The following is a 19,228-nucleotide window of genomic DNA, read 5'->3' as shown; positions in this document are numbered from 1 at the left end:
CTTGAGAGAAAGCCCCACACCTGGGTGCAGAATTTTGGGCTCCAGGAGCTGAGCTCCTATTGGACGGAAGAAGCATGAAGAAGGCATGTGGATGTGGAAATGGAGGACAAGTGTGGAACAGGCAGACCTGGCTGTCCCATGTGTCCCTGTCCCATGTGGGGACTCAGGACAAGTGATGCCAGGTGCAACTTGACAGTAGACTTGATGACTCTCTGGCAATAGGGACTGCTCACTGGCACTCAGAAGCTCAGTCAGTGCTGCCCTCAGAATCTCTTTCTTGTCTCCTGCCTGCTAGGACTGGCCAACCTGCATCAGAAACCTGCACAATTGGGCAGTAGTGTCACTAGGGAGAGACCACACTAGGGAGATCCACTCAGGGCTGTGTGAGACACTACTACTGACCAAAATTGAGAAAATCTTGGTATTTTTGAATAGCATATATCATTTGAGGGGTAATTTAATCCAAATTGCAATGAAATAACCATGTTGAGGTATCTACATTCTACCAAAAGCTATAGCCGAATAACCAGAAAAGGAAGACACAATGGCCTTATGTAACAAAAAATGGATTTTCTTAACTCAGAACTAACCAGTGAGACTGATTGTTCCAAGAGCCAGTGAGATTAGGACACAGCAAGGAACCAAAAAGGTGTTAGTATGAGTCAGCTCTCATTTCCATTTATCAGATCTAACACTAGAACTCTTATTCAGTGGTGTGAGTATCATCAAGTTGGCCTCTGGTTTTTTGTTGGTTACTGACTTGCTGGGTGACCTGTACTGTTATTTTAATATCTAAGTAAAATTAATGGGGGGTGACACCAACCCTAGTGATGCCACTGCATTTAATCTATGCGTATGAGATTGCGATTTATTTTGTATGATCTTGTATGGGAGACAGTCCATCATGGGGGTGACACAATGAGCTCTTGCACTGGGTAACAGTTCCTAGTGATACTTGTGCATTTGGGACTGTGGGCTGACCTTAGCTGCAGTGAAAACAACGGGCCAAATTTGGGGCAGGGCAGTTGTTACTGCTGCTAGCCTGACATGGCTGAGACTTTTAGGAACACACTCCTTGGTTCTTCCTTGATTGATTTTGCTTATTGGATTTATATCTCACTTAAGATATACCCAAAGCAGCTTGCAACAACTTTTAAACACACACACCCCTTATGAAATACAAAATAAATATCAAAGAAAAAAATAAATATCGAAGACTGGACAGCAGCAATCAATCACAACCACATATGCTGAGAGCACATGAATGGTGCACATGAATCTACTCCATAGATCATAAGGCCAACAATGCAACCTGAAAATTCCTTCCAGAAACCAGGAGGCTTCTTCTAGAGGAGTGCCCCCCTTGCCACAGGGCCCTTCCACCCAGCCCCACTCCAGAAGCTCTGCCTGGAGAGCTGTCACCTGCACTTCTGCCTCCTCCTTGGTCCACAGAGGGCCCAGCAAAGGAGCGCAAGCAAGCCGCCTTATTGTCACCCAAAGAGGAGTTGTCGACAGCACCATCAAGGCCTGCCTCTATTTCAGACAGGAAGGAAGGGGGGCTGAAGCTGCCCCACTTTGTCCTTTGGGGGATCATTGTTGGCAACAAAGCCCCTTGGCCCATTTCCCTTCGGCTCCTAATGGGAACAGCACCTCCCAATTAGCCACGGTTGCCAAGGGCAAATGTCGCTTCCCTCTGGTCCTGAATAAAGAGGCCATATCAGCCCCGGGAGGGATTTGCATACAGCACACACCAGGAATGCAAAGCAGCTGCCTGCTCCCTCCCTCACATGGCAACCCAGAACCAGGAAAGCAGCCAGCTCACCCCCTCTCCCCATGGATTTGTGGGTGCCTGTCCCATCCAAATATTCCAACTCCCTTCTAATGCCCACTTATTGGCTAATTAACACTCTCCTTTTCCAAGAACAGCAGCTGTGGTGTGCAAAGAAATGCAGAACTCATCAGTTGAGCAATTAACAAGAATTTATTGCTACAAACACACTCCCAGCAATTCCTCTTGTCCAGAGGCTTTCCCTTCCCCAGAACTCCACTTAACTTAGGGGGTAAAAGTCCAAAGCCTCCAGTCCAAGTCCAATCCAATCTCCAAAGCACAGTCCAGCCTTCCCAATTCAGTCTTCTGCAGCAAAGTCCCCCCTCTCTAGCAGTGTCCTCTCCAGCAGAGTGTCTCCTCCAGCAGGGTCCTGGCCATCTTCTCTTCTGTGTCCTCCAGCAGAGTCCTGGTAGTCCCCTTCTCCTGTAGGTCTGGTTCCCTCTGGGTCAGGGTAGCTCTGTCTGGGTAGCTTTGCTCCTTCTGAAGCTGCCTTTTATCCTTGTATGTTCCATTAAGTCCAAATGCAGCTCAGCTGTGAGCTACCTCCTTAGCTCATTCAAAGTCCCATCAAGGTCAAATGAAGCTCAGGTATCCATCAAGGTCTCCGTTGGCCTTGATTGATTACAGCTGTGGAACCAGCCCTGCCCTTCCCAGAGCTGTCAAACAGCTGTCAAAACATGGAATCGCTGTCAATACCACATCATCCACCTGATGATTTTCTGATCTTCCATTACAGTGCCCCAAAGGAGGAACTTGTTTGGTCCCTCCCCCACCCCGGCTCAGAGCTGGTGACTGAGTGGAAAGAGGCTGCTTCCCAGTTCTCACCCCCTCTTCCTCTCTATCCCATCCACCCCGATCCTTGATTTTCTCTTGATACGTGTGAGGTTGCTTGGGAGCATTTTCAAGCACCCTCTGTGAACTGTCTCCCTGCATGGCTTATTATGGGCATTTCCAGTGGCCAATGGATTAGGGCCTGAACAGTGCTGAAGCCTGTGTTTGACAGCCCATTCTCCCTCCCTCCACTGCCCCCACCAGCCCACAGAACAGCCTTGTCAAAGGGTGCTCACCTCTTGTATTTGCTGTTCAGCTGCTTTAAAGAGAGGACCCCCCATCCTGTGTTCCAGTGGGGAGGGAGATTCAACACAAAGCCATCTGTAAAGTGATGGCAAAATGCTGGGACAAAAGGAAGGAAGGAAGGAAGGAAAGAAGGACCCCTTCCCTGGCGGTGCTTGGCTAGCCAAATGCACTCAAACAGCAACCTTGGGAAGAAGTCACACATGCACATGAGGGGGGGGGGCAGACTTTATTGGTTGATTGACCTGCATGTGGGGACACACTGAAGATAGCTTGTAAGGGCAGAATCAAAAACCACAGACCACAAAATAAGCCCAGGCAGCCCTCAAAGCCACTGCAGCAGGCAAGGAGGCCTTCACAACTAAGCCTCAGCCATGTGCCAGAGAGCTGGCCTCTTTGGGGAGGGTCCTGCTACAGCTAAGGGGCTGAGGAAAGGGAGGCCTGGGTACCACCACCCACCATGCTTCGGTTCTGACCCATTGCAAGGGGCAGAGACACTCTGATGTTGAATGTACCTGCTTTACGCTCCCACTTCTTCCCCAGAGAGTGTTGGGATTGCTAGCCCTCCCTCACAGGCGTCTTTGTGCCTACCTTCTGGAACTACAATTCCCAGGATTCCCTGGGGTGATGGACACCAGTCCCTGCCTTGTGCCAAGCAGCACCCAGGCAGTGTATTGTGCCTCCTACCAGCCTCATGCTTTGCTCATGGGGTGGGGGGGGAGAATTGCTAGGATGCACCAACTTCAGACCCTCAGAAGCATTTCCGGCTTCCCTCCACGTCACCCTCTGCAACTGACAGAGATGACAGTTTTGCGAAGGCCGATATTCAGATCTGCTGCTGGCTTGAGAGAAAAGGCCTTCAGCTTTGTGGTGGTGGTTTTGCAAAAGCAAATAAGGGAGGCAGAATTATTTGAGGCTTGCAAATAATAAAAATAATATTGGACTAATGGTTATTGCAAAGGGAAATCATGCCGGGATCAATAGTCCGTATGGCCAAGTGCAAGGCCGTTCTCGCTCTTCCTCTCATCCCTCTTCTAATAACCTCATTGCAGAAATGACACTGAAATAAAAAATATCATTTTCTCCATTTGCACAAATTGAACATAAATCAGAGGGTGACGGGGAAGGGAATGTGGTCGACAGGGGTTGTAGGGCTAATTAGGGCAAGGCTTGGGGACACAGTGGGCAGTGCAGGCAAGTGGATTGCTAGCCAAGAAGGGCCTGAATTGCACCGCAGCTTTTTGGCCCAGCTACCTGGCAGGGCTTGTCTGAGGCTGAGTGATGAGAAGGAAGGGATTGCCTGGAGGCTGGGGGAAAGCGAATGCTTTGTTCACTGGGCCCAAATGCAAGGTGGTGCTTGGGAAGCCAGCACCACCTCACTTCCTTGGTGGCAGCTTAGCCCTGTCACCCATTGTGTAGCTGGGCCTTTCAGCTGGCAAGGAGCTGCATGGGCTGCCCCAAGTGCTTCATCACCCCATCAGGGTGAGCCTTTTCCTACCTAGATGGATCTGAGAGTGCTGCCCAACCCAAAGAGAAAATGGTGCTCTTTGAACCATGGAGTGATGGAAAAGATCAGCCAAGAATGGAAATCAGAAGAAGGCAAAGAACACCCTGGACTAACCCTTGCACCCACCCTCCTAGTTGCTTCTGCCTGGGGGTGAGGAAAGGAGAGAGGGCCAGCAGACCACAGCATCTCCTTACTCTTGGAGAGCTGGTCCTCCCCACCCTAAATGCAGAGCTTCGCACCAGCCTTGTGGTCTTGCAAATATTCTTAGGGGAAGTGAAAATGTGGGGTAGGCAAGAGAGGGGCTAGCCTGCAACACCCCCCCCCCCCGTTTGATGCCCTCCTGTCAAAGTGCAGCTGCTAAATGAATGCACAGACGTTTGAAAGATAATGATGATTCTGGAGATCAAAGCGGCCCCTTCTCCTGACAATTACAGTAAAATTGAAGCGCTCCTCCAAGAGAAACGCAGAGCTCTTGTTGTGCTTTTCCCATTTTTTTATTCTTTATGAGCAAATTGGTTTTTCAGGGTTGTAGAAAGAGCCGATTGGAAGCTGAATTCCACCCTCATTGCCCAGAGGTGGGATTCGCAGAGTTGGATGTGTAACATCTGAAGGGCTGCCTTTTTGAAAAAAATGATATCGAAGAATAAAGGAGAGAATAGAAGGAGAAGCTGATCAGGAATGAATAAAGTCTCCTTTTAAGCTGCAATGCCCCCCCCCCCATTTTCCCTCCAGAAAAGCCCGCCTGTAATTGCTCGCAATCACTCGGCACAAATTGTCTGCTCGTATTTGCTTTTTAATTTTGTATAATCTGGTCCATTTCGCTCTCTGCCTTTGAGCTTAACCCTCCCCCCCTCTCTCTTCCCAGCCCCCCCCCCCACAAGCCTTCATTTTCTGTTGTGCTTTAATTCTTTTGGTGCTGTTTAAAAATTAGAAATAATTCCCACAGATATTTTGTGGCTTTCGACTATAAAAAAGAAAACTTGGGAAAAAATCCGGCACTGTTGGCATGCAAGTGATGTAATTATTTCTTGTGCATTGCTGACATTTTCCTTCTTTCAGGGTCCATAAATACATAGAATGACCCCAAACTGAGCCGTGGGATGGAAGGGCTAGAATCCCTGGCGTAGATAGGGGGAGGAGTCTCAGGGTGTCCAGGGGAAGGGGGCTTTCTTTGCCTGCCTGCATGTCTCTGCATTTCCTAGCAGTGTTCAGCAGTCCCAGCTCAGAGGCCTTGCTGGGTTTGTATGCAGTGCAGCTTCTTTTCTGACCCAGCCACCCCACCCCTTGCTGGTGGCTGGTGGCTGGTACAAGAGGTGAGGTGGGGGCAAGACGGTCTGAGTTCCCTGGGGGGAGCAGTTTACAAACAGATGCTCGCAAGTTGGCCGCATGTGAGCCAGCCGTGTTCCAAAACCTAAGGCAGATGTCTCCCTGTCCTTGTGACAATTACCCCACCCTGCAGTCTCTTTCTGGTGCTGAAGGGGTAGGGAAGCACAGCCTGTTTGCTTTGGAGCACTTCTTGAGCAGGGCTACTCTGCAAGCTTTCTGAGCAGCCCTTCAAAATCAAGAGCTTCCAGGCTGGAGCCTCCCTCCCTGGGTTCCCCACACTCTGGGTATCAAGGGCAGAGCTGCAAACCAGATGGTGTTCCCCAAAGGCTTGCCGGGAGGCTCCACCTTCCCCTGCATACCAGTTCGCCACTGTAATTTGGCCAACCCTGGATATGGTGGAGAAGGAGAGTGGCCCCGCAAGAGAAAGAGCCCCCTGCAGGTCTTGGGGGCCTCCAGATAGGAGGCTGTGGGGAGGCAGCTTTTCTGAGACGTTCTAGCAAAACCAGCAGAATGTTTGGGGGCAAAAGGAGAAGTTGCATGTATCTGTGGACTGCGTGGCAGTGGCAGTTTGAGGCCCAGTCTGGAGAGGTGCAGAGGAGGACAGATCTGTGGCCAGCTTCCTCCAGGCCTTCCTCTCTCTCGGCTGGCTGCGCCCCTCATGCCAGGTTGACTGAGGGGTCCTGAGTCTGCACTTGTAGCTTTCGGTCTCCTACTGGTGGCCCTTGGTGCCTCTCTCCCATTCTGGCTGGGCAACTTTCAGAGAAGGAATTGATGTCTGAGTGTGCTGGGGAGGCTTTCTGGGACAATCAGTCAGGAAACTCTGGTCGTAGGCAGAAGCTCCTTGGGCCCTGGTTACTATAGTGTTGTTTCTTTTGAAAGGCACAGTGCAAAAAGGGTGGAACAGTGCTGAAGAGCGTCTTCTTCTTCCTGGCTTTTTTTACACTTGCAAGATTTCAAAAAGCACCAAAATAGGTTCTTCTGTTTGGAGTGGATGGCTGATTCCTTTGGGCACCCTGATTCCTTTGGGCAGGTCCTGGAGATAAGAACAAGCAAACCAGCCACCATTAAGAGCATGGCCTCCAGCTCCCTACAGAACCATCTGCAGCCTGCCAGGAATATATCCTGCAGAACTGAACAGAGCCCAGCCAGCCAGCAGTAGGCCCCAGCAATGGGGAGTGGGGCTCCCCACTCATTTCACTCTGGTTTCTAGATGACTGTCCTGGTGGATGTATTGCCCCAGACACTGTCCAACTCAGTTGCTCCTCCCAGAAAGCTTCAAAACCAGCTAGAGTTGCAGGAAAATTGCCTCCCATGCCAGGTGCTGGAGGTTAGGCAATGGGTGTTCTATCTAGAGGAAAGGCAGCAGGTCTCCCAGGAGAAAGTGACCTTGGGCTGTGGTCCTGAACAGCTTTATCAGGAAGCAGGCCCCACTGAACAAAGCAGCACATACTGAGGAGTAAGCATGCCAAGGCCTTTGCAATGGACTCTCCTTGGCAGGAGTCCACTCCACCCAGGATTTGATTATATGAAGAAGAGAAATGGAGGGCAAAATAGGCACAGTACCTAGTGGATAGCGACTGGGACCCCACTTCCTAATTACACTTTAGTGGAAAACTGGGATTGAGTGAGCTGAGGGCACCCTTGGCCACCCCTATTTGGTTAAGTAAGTAGTAGCAACGCATGACAGTTTACAAGGTGTGGCAAAGCTGATACCAATCAGATCATCAAACAGTGAAAAGTGGAGGTGTCAGAACAGCAGCAGGGGTTATGAGGGACACAAACAGGGCACGGATCAAATAGCAGATGGGCAAGGAAAGGGGAACTGGTGACCAACGTTGACACCATGTTTCAAGGGCAAGCTGGAAGGAAAAACAGCTGCCTTTGGAGTTTTCCCCAGGGAGTGTGCTTGTGTCCCAGGAGTGGGGAACCTTCAGCAGGAGAAAGGCTCCCAGTGAGGAGATCACATAGGGCTTGGCTGGCGCCATCTTCCTCTCTCAACAGCAAGGCAGGAGAGCCAGCTGGTCAAGACCAGTGTGCAAGCAGAAAGCCTGCAGAAGGGGAGGAAGCTTCAGTGCCCTTCCCTTCCCAAGTATGATCCATCCAAATAAGTGCCTCTCCCTTCAAGCTGCGCAAGGGCCAGAAAAGTCTGTTATAGGTTTAATGTGATGTGAGGAGGAAAAATTGAAATAATGATTTGATATACAGACGTTGATGAAAGATGCATTTTTAAAGCAGTAAATTAAAACCTCATTAATATTTGAGCATGCCTGTTTTGCGCTTCTCTGTTTCATCTCTGTTTTTGACCTATGGCTTGGCGTTCCCAGCATGGAGGCGATGGTGAAATCTGTTCACCATAAAATGTTAATTATAAGTAAACTGCAGCACAAACGTTCAATCAGCCACATTAATTCTACATAAAGTGAATTATTGTAGCAGAAAATTTTCAAATGTGACTGAATTTGTAATCTGCCTCCTTCCTGTCCCACCTTTGCTCTCCGGGTCGCTCCCAGCATGGCGATGCTCTCTGTGCCTGCTGGAGTGAGGCGGGCGCCACTGCTGCCAGCCTCCACCACTTCAGGGGCTCCCACTCAGGAAGGTCTTTCAGAATGCAAAATGGCCTTTCACACTTTGTTCTAAGTGGCTCTCAGTGGTATCTGCAGGGCTGGCAGTGGCCTGGAAGAGTCAGCTGTTGAGCTGTTTGTATGTTCCATGGGAGGAACATACATGGGACCACATGGGAGGTCCTTCTGCCATGGGAGGCTGAGGAAGCCCTTGGGAGGCACAGAGCTGCCCTTCTAAGGAGGTGGCGGTGGTGCTGACTATGGGCTGAACCTGTTGGCCAGCAAAGGAGTAGAGGGGCATTTTGACAGTGCTCCTTTCATAGCCAAGCTCTTCCCAGAAGTGAGCCACCATGTCAGCTACTCCGGAGTTAGTCTGCTTGGCTCTCCAGCCCAGCATCGCCAACATGGCCTGGCAGTCGATCTCCAAGCACTTTCTCAGGCCTCTCAGGCCTGCCACATGAGGTCTTTGTAAAGGCCTTTGTGGGGGGAACTACTGGTGGGCTTCTGCAGGCAAAGCATCGCTGCTGCTCCTGAACAACTGCCCTTTCCCACATGCCCACAGCCAGTTTGTCACACCAGAAATATTCCATCCCTGAAGGGTCATGAAAAGCGCTGTTGGGGCTGGAAAAGGAGACCATATGATGGATTTGTTCAAATCAGCCTCCTTGTGAGAGTCAGACCCCTCCCCCCCCCCACTGCCAGTCCATCAACTCCCATCCGGATGCCCAAGGTTCTTTCAACCATGCTCCAAATTTGGGAAAGTCAACATGGCGTTGGAGGTTTCTCCTCTGATTTTGCTAGAACTTACTTGGAATTTCAGGTGCACGAGAAGCTTCTGCTATGTTGGGTGGAATTTGGGGGGGGGCAGTTGGGGGAAAACAGTGGGGAACAGCTTTCCTGGCATAAGGAATGCCAGGGGTCCACTGGAGGCTCTCCAGTTTTGCTCCTGGCCCTGAATCCCACAAGCACGCCACCTTCAGTATGAATTATTTCTGTTTAATACCAAATGTCAGACTCTAGGAGTAAAAGGTTCCTCACACTGAAGAGGCTGTGAGGGAAGAGCTAGATGTGTGCCCTGCGTGTCAATGTTTCTCCATCTAAATTTGTTTATATTGCACCTTACCTTGAAAGGGATCCAGGTGGGTCATCGTTTTGCTTGCTGTGTTTGTGGAGTTTGGTGCTCTGAGTTACTGCACTCGTCCTCCTGTGCCTCAGGGCTGGGCACCTGGGAATTCCTTCGTCTAATCCCTAATGGTCTCCATGAATTGCAGGCCTGGCACAGTCTGACACCCATTCCCACCTCCTCCTGTGGTCAAGTGTGCCTCTCAAATCACGACATTCTTGCTTGGTAGAACCTAGTGAGTGCTCATTGCTCCCTAGAATCAGTATTGCAGGAAGACCCACAACAGGCAACCAGGAACCGCCACAAAAGCACACAAGGTCATCTGGCAGTTCAGTCTGGGTGGAAATTGGGCTCCTGACAGACTTGTGACAGGGAAACACTTGTGTTGAGGATAGTGGGGGTGGCCCAATTCACTAATGGTTGGACCTGCTAATCTGCAAATGGATGTTGCAAGAGCAGGCAGTTCCATTGCCTAGTGCTGGGGTCAGCAACCTGTGTTTTCAGAGTGATGCGGCTCCCCAGTGGGGGCTGGAAGTGGGGCGCCCTTCCCCTTGGCCTCCGCCCAGCCAGCCTAGCCCCGAGGGCCCCTGCGATGTGCACACCCAGCGATGTGCTACGGGTGGCTGCTGGTGAATGCGGGGCACCGCTCCTCCCTGCAAAGCTGCAGCTCCTTCCCTGCAAAGCGCCGCCCCCTCCCCTGCACAGCAGCTCCTTCCTCAGCTGCGCTCTCCTGGACCTGCTCTCCCCGCCCCACTGCGAGCAGGTGCGGGGGGGGGCAGCCGGGCACCTCTTCCCTGCGCTCTTCCTTCCTTCGCCCTGCAGCGGGCAGGGGGCTGAACGGAAGAGGCGAGGCTGGTTGGAGAAGCGCGGGAGACGCAGCGCTGCTGAGGCAATGGGCAGGAAGGAGCGAAGTGAGCTGCATTCCTGTCCACACTTCCCTGGGAGGAAGCCCCGTTCCCTCTACTGGGGCTGACTTCTGAGTAGACAGGGAGAGGAGCCTGTCCACACTTCCCTGGGAGGAAGCCCCGTTCACTCTTCTGGGATTGACTTCTGAGGAGACAGGTAGAGGATGTCCCCTGGTTTTAGTGTTATGTGAGAGTGTAAAGAGCATCTCCCTATCCACTCTGCCCATCCCCTGCATAATTTTGTATGTCTCAATCATGTCCCCCCTCAGGTGCCTCTTTTCTAGGCTGAAGAGGCCCAAACGCCGTAGCCTTTCCTCATAAGGAAGGTGCCCCAGCACCTACAAGGGAGCTACAAGAAGGGGCTACATTATAAAAATGGGACCTGTAAGAGGGGAGTGCATTATAAAAGTTGCATATACAAGAGGGGAGTGCATTATAAATTGGGACATACAAGGGGGAGTAATAACTATAAATCTCTTCATTGTATTGAAAAATACTAGTCATTAGATTTTGTATTTCATTGTACCTCTTTTACATTACTGTGGAAAAGACACAAAGATGACTATTTACTGTTGGTCAGGATTTTCTGCTAGGGAGGGCACCAGCCCAAGTCTTGCCTATAGCACCAAATTGGCTAGGGCAGGCCCTGGGAAAATAAATTAGTATTTAATTTAAATGTATTTTATTTTAGCTCTTTCGTTTTTTATATGTAATTCTAAATTTAAGATTATGGTGATCTTGTAACATTAAAATATGTTACATATTGTTTTCTCTGTAGCAGTTCATTCATTTCAAAAATGCAACACACTATAGTTTTTTTATACATAGCATAAAGGTAAAAAAAAACTATATATGCAGTGTTATCTTCATTTTAGATGTCAAAAGGGTTTTGTGGCTCCCGAGGTTTTCTTTTCTCCAGAAAACAGGTCCAAATGGCTCTTTGAATGTTTAAGGTTGCCGACCCCTGGCCTAGTGAGACAACATGGAGGATGAAGAGTTGGAAGACTGGCCCTGTTAGGACACAAGAGGAGACAGAGCAGGACAGAGAAGGGCTTATGGGCATCTGGCATTGCTCGAGTCAGGAATCTTTGCTTCTCCATGCAGAGACTAAGAGGCATCCCTACTTGCTTCAGCCTACAGTCGCTGCCCCACACACACCCCAAGACTATCTGCAGCAATCTGTTCTTGCTGTGCAATCAGCGGACCTGCTCTAGTGAACAATTGTCTCAAATATGCTAGAAGACAGGAGAAGATCCTTGTCATCATGGAATCCACATTCATATGAGGAGGGAACAAAAGAAGGGAGGGAACAGGGACCCACTGGAATCTGGAGCCTGCAGCTAGGAATGCGCGCTCCTCCCCAGGCCTTTGAGAACTGGCACAAGCAAAATCATGCAAAAGTGCACTCAGTAAGAAACCCAGGGCACCAGATTGACTTGTGAGCCAGAAGCTCTGCAAGCTCTCTTCTGCTTCCCAAGACTTGGCCAACATGAATGCAACAAATGCGGTTTCTGTACTCCATCGTTCTGGGATTGGCCATAAGGATGCCCTGCTGGATCAGGCTCAAGGCCCCCAACAGGCCCAACATCCTGCTTCCCACAGAGGCCCACCAGTTGCTTCTAGCATGCTGGCCCCATCCCTCCTGTGTTCCTGTGCACTTTGAGATCAGACCCGCTGCACAGTTGAGCAGACAGGCAGCTTGTGGATCGTGTCTCCATCACCCAGGTTCCCTTCCCACTGGCATAATAGCTCCTCACCAGCCCACCTACTGGGATCAGCATGCGCCAGCTGAGTGGGCATCCATCCACCTAGCTAAGTAGGAGGGCAAGAAGGGCTGCCCAGGGGATTGTTAACCTCCAATCGGACAGACCCACAGTACCTGTTTATTTATTTATTTGTTTATTTATTTAGTAGATTTATATTCCGCCTTTCTCCCCGAAGGGCACCCTAGGCGGCCCTTGATTATCCTCCTCAGCCCTTGGTTCCTGAGGGTCAGACTTGTATGGATGCTTGCATGTGCTCTCACTTGGCTTCCTTCAGGAAAGATCAGTGTGTGGTCCAGCTCTAGCCGCCTTCACGAGGGGAGAGCTCTCCTCTATGGGGGTTCAGAGAGTTGTGGGGCTGATGCTGTAGTAAGTATAGGTAGAGACCTGGAAGCTGTAGACATGTTGGGGAATTTTGTGTCACTTTGTAGTTTGCCTGTAATTATCTGTTTGCATTCTTACTGAGATCTGCACCTGGGCATTGCAAGCCTTTTCCAAAGCCTACTGGTCATGTTTCTTTCCTCCTTAACTTTTGCAAACCCCCCCCCCCCCGGTTAACTTCAATCTTGTTCTTGTGCTGCTCTCCTCCTTCTGCCTGTTGAGTGGCTGGACTCAGAGTGCTGCTCCAGCCCTCTCATACTCTTGGGTACATGCCACAGCAGAGGTTGGTGGGAATTCTCCACACGCCTGGGGGAGAGGCTCTTGAGGACTGGTTTTCTCTCTCTCTCTGCCTGACTTTGTATCCTTGTGACAGCAAAGCCTTTTCCTCATTTTCGCCCGGGGCAGATTGGGGGAGGAGCAACAGCACCAGGATTTCTTCCTGAGCACCGCAGGTGTCCGGTGGTATGATTTCAGTATGGTACCAGTAACAGGGAGCATGCCAATATGCAGCTGCCACTGGTTGGTATTTGAAGTGGTAGGGGTGGGGAGCAGCAGGAGAGGCGTTGAATGCTGACACCCTGCAGCTCTGGCCAGATGCCCGAGCTGGTGGCCCCAAATGCCACATCAGTTGATGCATATGGGTGGAGCATTGCCAGGCAGATGCAGCAAGGTCTCTTTGCATGCCCCCCCCCCATGCATGAGAAGGGTCTGGAACTCCTGAGCTGCCCTGGGGCTGCCAGAAGCTCTACCACCACCAGGAAGATGCTGTTCTGGTGGATTTCCTGGACCTGCATCACCAAAGGAATAAGCAAAACAGGTCAATATGGAAATGTGTGGTTTGGACGAATGTAATGAGTAAATGACATACTTATTTGTGAGGGTTTTTAAAAAAACTTTCAGAATTTAATGAACAGCTTTAGTGATAATTAACAAATTTCCATATTCATGCTAAATCAGTCTCTATAGAGATAATAATGCCACACTTCAATATTTATGACATTTTCATAAATACAGAAAATTGGTAATTATCACAGCCATAGAAGATACCTACTCATTAGTTCTTCTCTGAAGCAGGCAGCTGCATTTCTCTCTTGCCTGGCTGGCTTGGCAAGGATTTTGGACCAGGTGTCGTCGTCCCCTATGCTGGAGGAAGAGGGGCCTGTGGAGCTGGCCACCACCAATGACCCGTTGCCCTGAGTCTTGCCAGGGCTCCACTTTTTCAGTCAGACTCACCTATGTAGCGTATCACCAACTTTGCAACCACCTAAGAAGAGGAGTGTTTCCTGAAGACCTTAGGCGGATTGGCACTCGGGAACCTCTACTGAGTCCTCATTTGCTGGCCCAAGGACATGAGGCCTGGCTTTTTGCCAGCGCAGGCAAGGCCTGCATAAATTTCCAGAGCAATCCCAGCAAACAGCTTGCCTCAGAGCACCAGTGTTCAGCCCACCCTGTCCTGCTTTAAAGTCACTGTGGCTGCACTCCTGAGCGCATAGCGAGGTGAACATCAGGGCCACCAACATCCAAAGGGCCTCCTCTGAAGCAAAGGCAGCTAAGACCAGACAACAAGCAGAGCCCACCTGGAGCAGTGGTTAGAGCAGCAGCTTAGGGCCGGGGAGAGCAATGTGCACATCAGCAGTAAACAATGCATACAGTTCACTGGGTGACCATGGATCAGAGGCCCCCCTTCTCAGCCTGACCACCTCACAGGGTTCTTGTGAGGGTGAAGGGGGAAGGAGAACCCATCATATCACTCCAAGCAATTTGGAGGGAGGCAAGATAAAAATGCCATCGTGATATGTCCCTCCTTTGCCTGAGTCGAACTCTGCACCCATGGCTCTCTAAGGGCTAAAAGAGAACAGTCATGCTGGTCCCTCCTGGCTGACCTGCAGGTCCCTCTTAGTTACATCAGCTGATCAGGTCTGATGGAGAAATACTTTTCCACCCCAGACAATGGATAACTATGGTTGACCGCTGAGCCTGACAGGGTGGCAGTGTTCAGGGCATATCCAAGGCACTGAGGACATGAAAAGTTATCCTCCGATCATGGAAGCACCTGTAGGAGACCTTCTGCATGGCACCCACACCCCCAGCAGGACCTTGGCCCAACCCTGCTGCAGTCCCGGCCTGGCTTGCTAGACACAGGTAACATCCCTCACGCAACACCGCATGCCCCTGTTGGGGCCTGTGGACAGGAGCAAAGGGCAGCGAGGCCAGAGCTTCCCTGGCCTGCCACCTGTGCAGGCCTGCTATGAGCCACAAATACATGTGTCTACCTAGGGAGGCCATGACAGGCACTCGGGTCACCCCTCCTCCTCCTTGTATAGGACTCACAAAGGGCATTACCCAGGCAGAGAGAGGGATTGTATCTGCCTGTGACGTTCCCTGGAGGGGAGCCGTGTCCTCCGCCACGCATCTACAAAGCAATCTTGGCAAGCAGGAGTTTAATTAAAAGCCTCTCTGAAACCAGCCGCGTGGGGCCTTGCTTGCGGGGGGGGGGGCTGCTTGCCAGCGGATGGCGCTGGGCTGCTTGCTTCCCTTCACACAGCTCTGTATGTGTGTGTGTGTGTGTGTGTGTGTGTGTGTGTGTGTGTGTGTGTGTGAGTGAGTGAGTGAGTGAGTGAGTGTTTTAACACAGTGGCACTTTGTCTACCTGCAGCATGCAAATAGTATTCAAATGAGACCTCTATGTGCAGACTGACAGCACATCCCCCAAAGCTCCCCTCCAGCAAATGGCTAATGGGAACATGTGTTCCTCCATTTTTGTAAGGCATGGAGAATCAGGAGGGAAGGAGCTGCTCCTTACACTCTCCCTGTTGGGAGCACCAACTGTCTGATCTGGCCTGATGCCTGCCCACTGCACCTCCTTCTCCATAACGTGTCTGGGAGTTGTGCTGAGAGCTGCTGTCCTGACACACACTCTGCAGGCCTCTCTTGCTTGGGTCACCACCCACCCAGGCAGCTCCTCCATTCCCGGGGAGGCTCAAGGTCCATCCTCTGCTCTCCCACAGGCTGAGCATGAGAGCCCATCCTGTCCAGGGTCTTAACTGCTCTTCTTCTGAGGTCAAAATGAACGGTTGGCATCCTAGCGGAGAGTAAAAGGCACCCAGGGAGCAACTCTGGCTGGCTGCTCCTCACTAAAGGGAGCCAGGAGAAGCCAGGCAGCCTATTGCCTGGTGCCCAGACAGTCCTGGAAAGTGGGCAGAGCTGGAGGTGAGATGTGTCGCCTCTTTCTAGGAAGGGGAAATGACATCCTTTGTAGGCACTGGTCTGTGGAAAGCTCTTGGTTTCTGACCCCTGACTGACCATGCAAGCCAGACAGCTGAGCTTCCTATGTCCTGGGACCGGTGCTTTTCAACCTCTTCATAAATGACCTGGAGACAGGGTTGAGAAGTCAGGTGGCTACGTTTGCAGACGACACCAAACTTTTCCAAGTGGTGAATACCAGACGTGATTGTGAGGAGCTCCAGAAGGATCTCTCCAAACTGGGAGACTGGGCAGCAAAATGGCAGATGCGTTTCAGTGTAAAGTCATGCACATTGGGGCAAAAAATCAAAACTTCACATAGAGGCTAATGGGTTCTGAGCTATCTGTGACAGAACAGGAGGGAGATCTTGGTGGGGGGGTGGACAGGTCGATGAAAGTGTCGACCCAATGTGCGGCGGCAGTAAAGAAGGCCAATTCTATGCTTGGGATCATTAGAAAAGGTATTGAGAATAAAACGGCTAATATTATAATGCCATTGTACAAATTGATGGTAAGGCCACTGTTACCCTGCACATGCCCGATCTTGTCTGATCTCGGAAGCTAAGCAGGGTCAGGCCTGGTTAGTACTTGGATGGGAGACCTCCTGGGAATACTGGGTGCTGTAGGCTTATACCATAGTCTTTCGAGACTGAAGGTTGCCAACCAGGTTGCCAACCACACCTGGAGTATTATGTCCAGTTCTGGTCGCCACATCTCAAAAATGACATAGTGGAAATGGAAAAGGTGCAAAAGAGAGCAACTAAGATGATTACTGGCTGGGGCACCTTCCTTATGAGGAAAGGCTTCAGCATTTGGGCCTCTTCAACCTAGAAAAATGGCGCCTGAGGGGGGACATGATTGAGACATACAAAATTATGCATGGGAAGGATAAAGTGGATAGAGAGATACTCTTTACACTCTCACATAACACCAGAACCAGGGGACATCCACTGAAATAAAGTGTTGGGAGGGTTAGGACAGACAAAAAAAATATTTCTTTACTCAGCATGTGGTCAGTCTGTGGAACTCCTTGCCGCAGGATGTGGTGACGCATCTGGCCTGGATGCCTTTAAAAGGGGATTGGACAAGTTTCTGGAGGAAAAATCCATTATGGGTTACAAGCCATGATGTGTATGTGCAACCTCCTGATTTTAGAAATGGGCTATGCCAGATGCAAGGGAGGGCACCAGGATGCAGGTCTCTTGTTATCTGGTATGCTCCCTGGGGCATTTGGTGGGTCGCTGTGAGATACAAGAAGCTAGACTAGATGGGCCTATGGCCTGATCCAGTGGGGCTGTTCTTATGTTTCTTATGTGCCCACCTCCCTTCAGGTCTGCCCCTAATTCTGGGGCTGCCTCATTCTCAGCTCCTCTCCTGCTTTCCACCCAGAGCCCAGCAGAGCCCTCTGGATCATGACTCAAGGAGGCCAAAAGGTGACCCAGAAACTTGCCTGGGTGCTCAGCCAGCAAACCGGAAAGCCTGAGAACCCAGCTGGGGAACATATTACAGAACCACAAAGATGGCCTTTTGCAGAGGTTCTCACATCTCAAACTTCTTCTTTCCCCCTGCTGACTTTTATTGGCACCAAGTGTTTCACACAGACTCTACAGTGTATATCATAGTGATAGAGATGCCTGTACAAAGCAATGACTTACCCAGGGGGACGCAGACGCCACCCGCGTCCGGAGACTGGGTGTTCCAAAGAACACCTGCAGCTCCAGGGTGAAGGGCACCTGCTTTGTCGCCTCTCGCTAGTCCTCTGCAAAGAGGCAGTCCATGTGGATGAGGTGTTCTTAAGAGAGAAAACAGTTCTGGCAAAACACTTTACCTCTTGTTATTGTATGCATTTCAGCATAAAACGGCTGAAGATAACCAGCCAATCAGGAGGCTGTGTGCCAGCCACATTCAGTTTCCCATCCTGAGAGATTTGGGAACATGCCTCACGCTGCTGCTGCTGCTGCTGCTGCTGCTGCTGCTTTCCGTTCTGAGCCTGGTTGTCAGTTGATTTCCTGCTCCAAAGACACACACTGTTTAACAAGGTTGCATTTAATTAGGCAAATGAACAGTTCTGTGGATGAGTTGCAGCAATTGCAGGAACCGGATTAAAGAGACAGGCAGGTGAGTAGAGCTGGAGGGAAGGATGTAGCTGTGCTGGCCAACCCCCCCTCCCCAATATGAATGTTTGCAGCCTGTGACTTATGGCTAAGCATGACTTTGTGGGGGACAGACTTCCCATGGCTTTCTCCAAGTGTGCATGTGCGAAGCATTTCTGACCTGCTCCAGTGCTTTGGAAGGTGATTGTCTGCTTGAGGCAGTGAGTGCCAATGGACATGAAGGGAGTATTGCCAACACAGCCAGCCACCCATGCGGCCAGCTCCATCTGGGAGCTTTTCTAAGGTTAAAACTGGTCAGGCTTGTGCCTACATCCTCACAGCAATGCCCATGCAAGACTCCAGCAGCAATTCAGCCCCTCCATAGCTTCTAGCTTGGGGCTAACAAGTTGGAAGGGTCACAGGGGAGCACCTGAGATCATAGAGATGCTTTTGGAATGTGGGGCCAGGGAAGAAAGAATGAAGGGAGCTGAGAGTAGTTGTGGATGGGGGACTCAATGACACTTTTCAAGCCTATAAAGAAGAGAGAAGAGAAGCCCAGGGGAAGGATAAGCCAAGCAGATCCTCCATGTCAAATTTCATACAAATCAGGCAATCTGTCTTGCTTTTGAGTCAAATACTGTTCAGGCTTAGAGTCCTGGCATGAGAGTTAGAAGTTCCCCTGGAGGCCATCTAGTCCAACCCCCTTCTTAGTGCAAGCAACTGCTACAGGATACTTTATAATGCAAGAACATTGAAAAAGCAGGACACCTCCAGTTGCGGAGTACTCCCGTACTCCTGCAACTCCACAGTCCATGATGCAATTTTTTTTGGGGGGGGGGGGAAACTGACACCTGATTATATCTATCTGAATTATCACAGTTTTAAAATGTTGCATTTGAGTTGCAGATTCAGTGCATGGAGGCTCATCTGTGATTGCTCACAATATGTGAGATTGGCAAATGTGTCTACTGTTTGAGGCACAGAAGTCACTGTGGGTGCCTCCACAAATTCAGGCCTTTTGGTGCATGAGTGAATTTGTAAGGGCCTTACCCAACTCTTCTCTTGAACAGCAGCATTTTTTGATCCAAGAATATGTATGGAGGCATTATAGTCCTGGCAGTTTTATTTCCTACCCCCGTCCTCCTAACTCCCAATATGTCCGTTGTCTTTTTCACTGCTGCAGCGGATGTTTTTGAGAGGTCCCATGACCCTGAGATCTCTTCCCTGATTAGTCAGTGCCACTTCAGACCCCGTCAGCTAGTACGTGCTTAGGATTTCTTTTCTGCCCCAGTGTGCATCACTTGGCACTTTCCTCATCAGCTTTGGCCCAATTTGGACAAACCCTTTTGGAGCTCTTTGCATTTCCTGCAACATTTCACTATCCTGAATAACTGCTAACTTAACTGTCATCTGCAGAATTGGAC

General features: G+C 50.4%; 1 pseudogene; it reads left to right on the top strand.

The window, feature by feature from the left end:
- The first annotated feature begins 16,221 nt into the window (after positions 1-16,221).
- LOC136660851 (5S ribosomal RNA) lies at positions 16,222-16,340 on the top strand (annotated as a pseudogene).
- Positions 16,341-19,228: the final 2,888 nt, after the last annotated feature.

Source organism: Tiliqua scincoides, chromosome 9 (genome assembly GCF_035046505.1).
Source record: "Tiliqua scincoides isolate rTilSci1 chromosome 9, rTilSci1.hap2, whole genome shotgun sequence".
Lineage (NCBI taxonomy): Eukaryota > Metazoa > Chordata > Lepidosauria > Squamata > Scincidae > Tiliqua > Tiliqua scincoides.
This window is presented reverse-complemented; position numbering and strand designations above follow the sequence as displayed.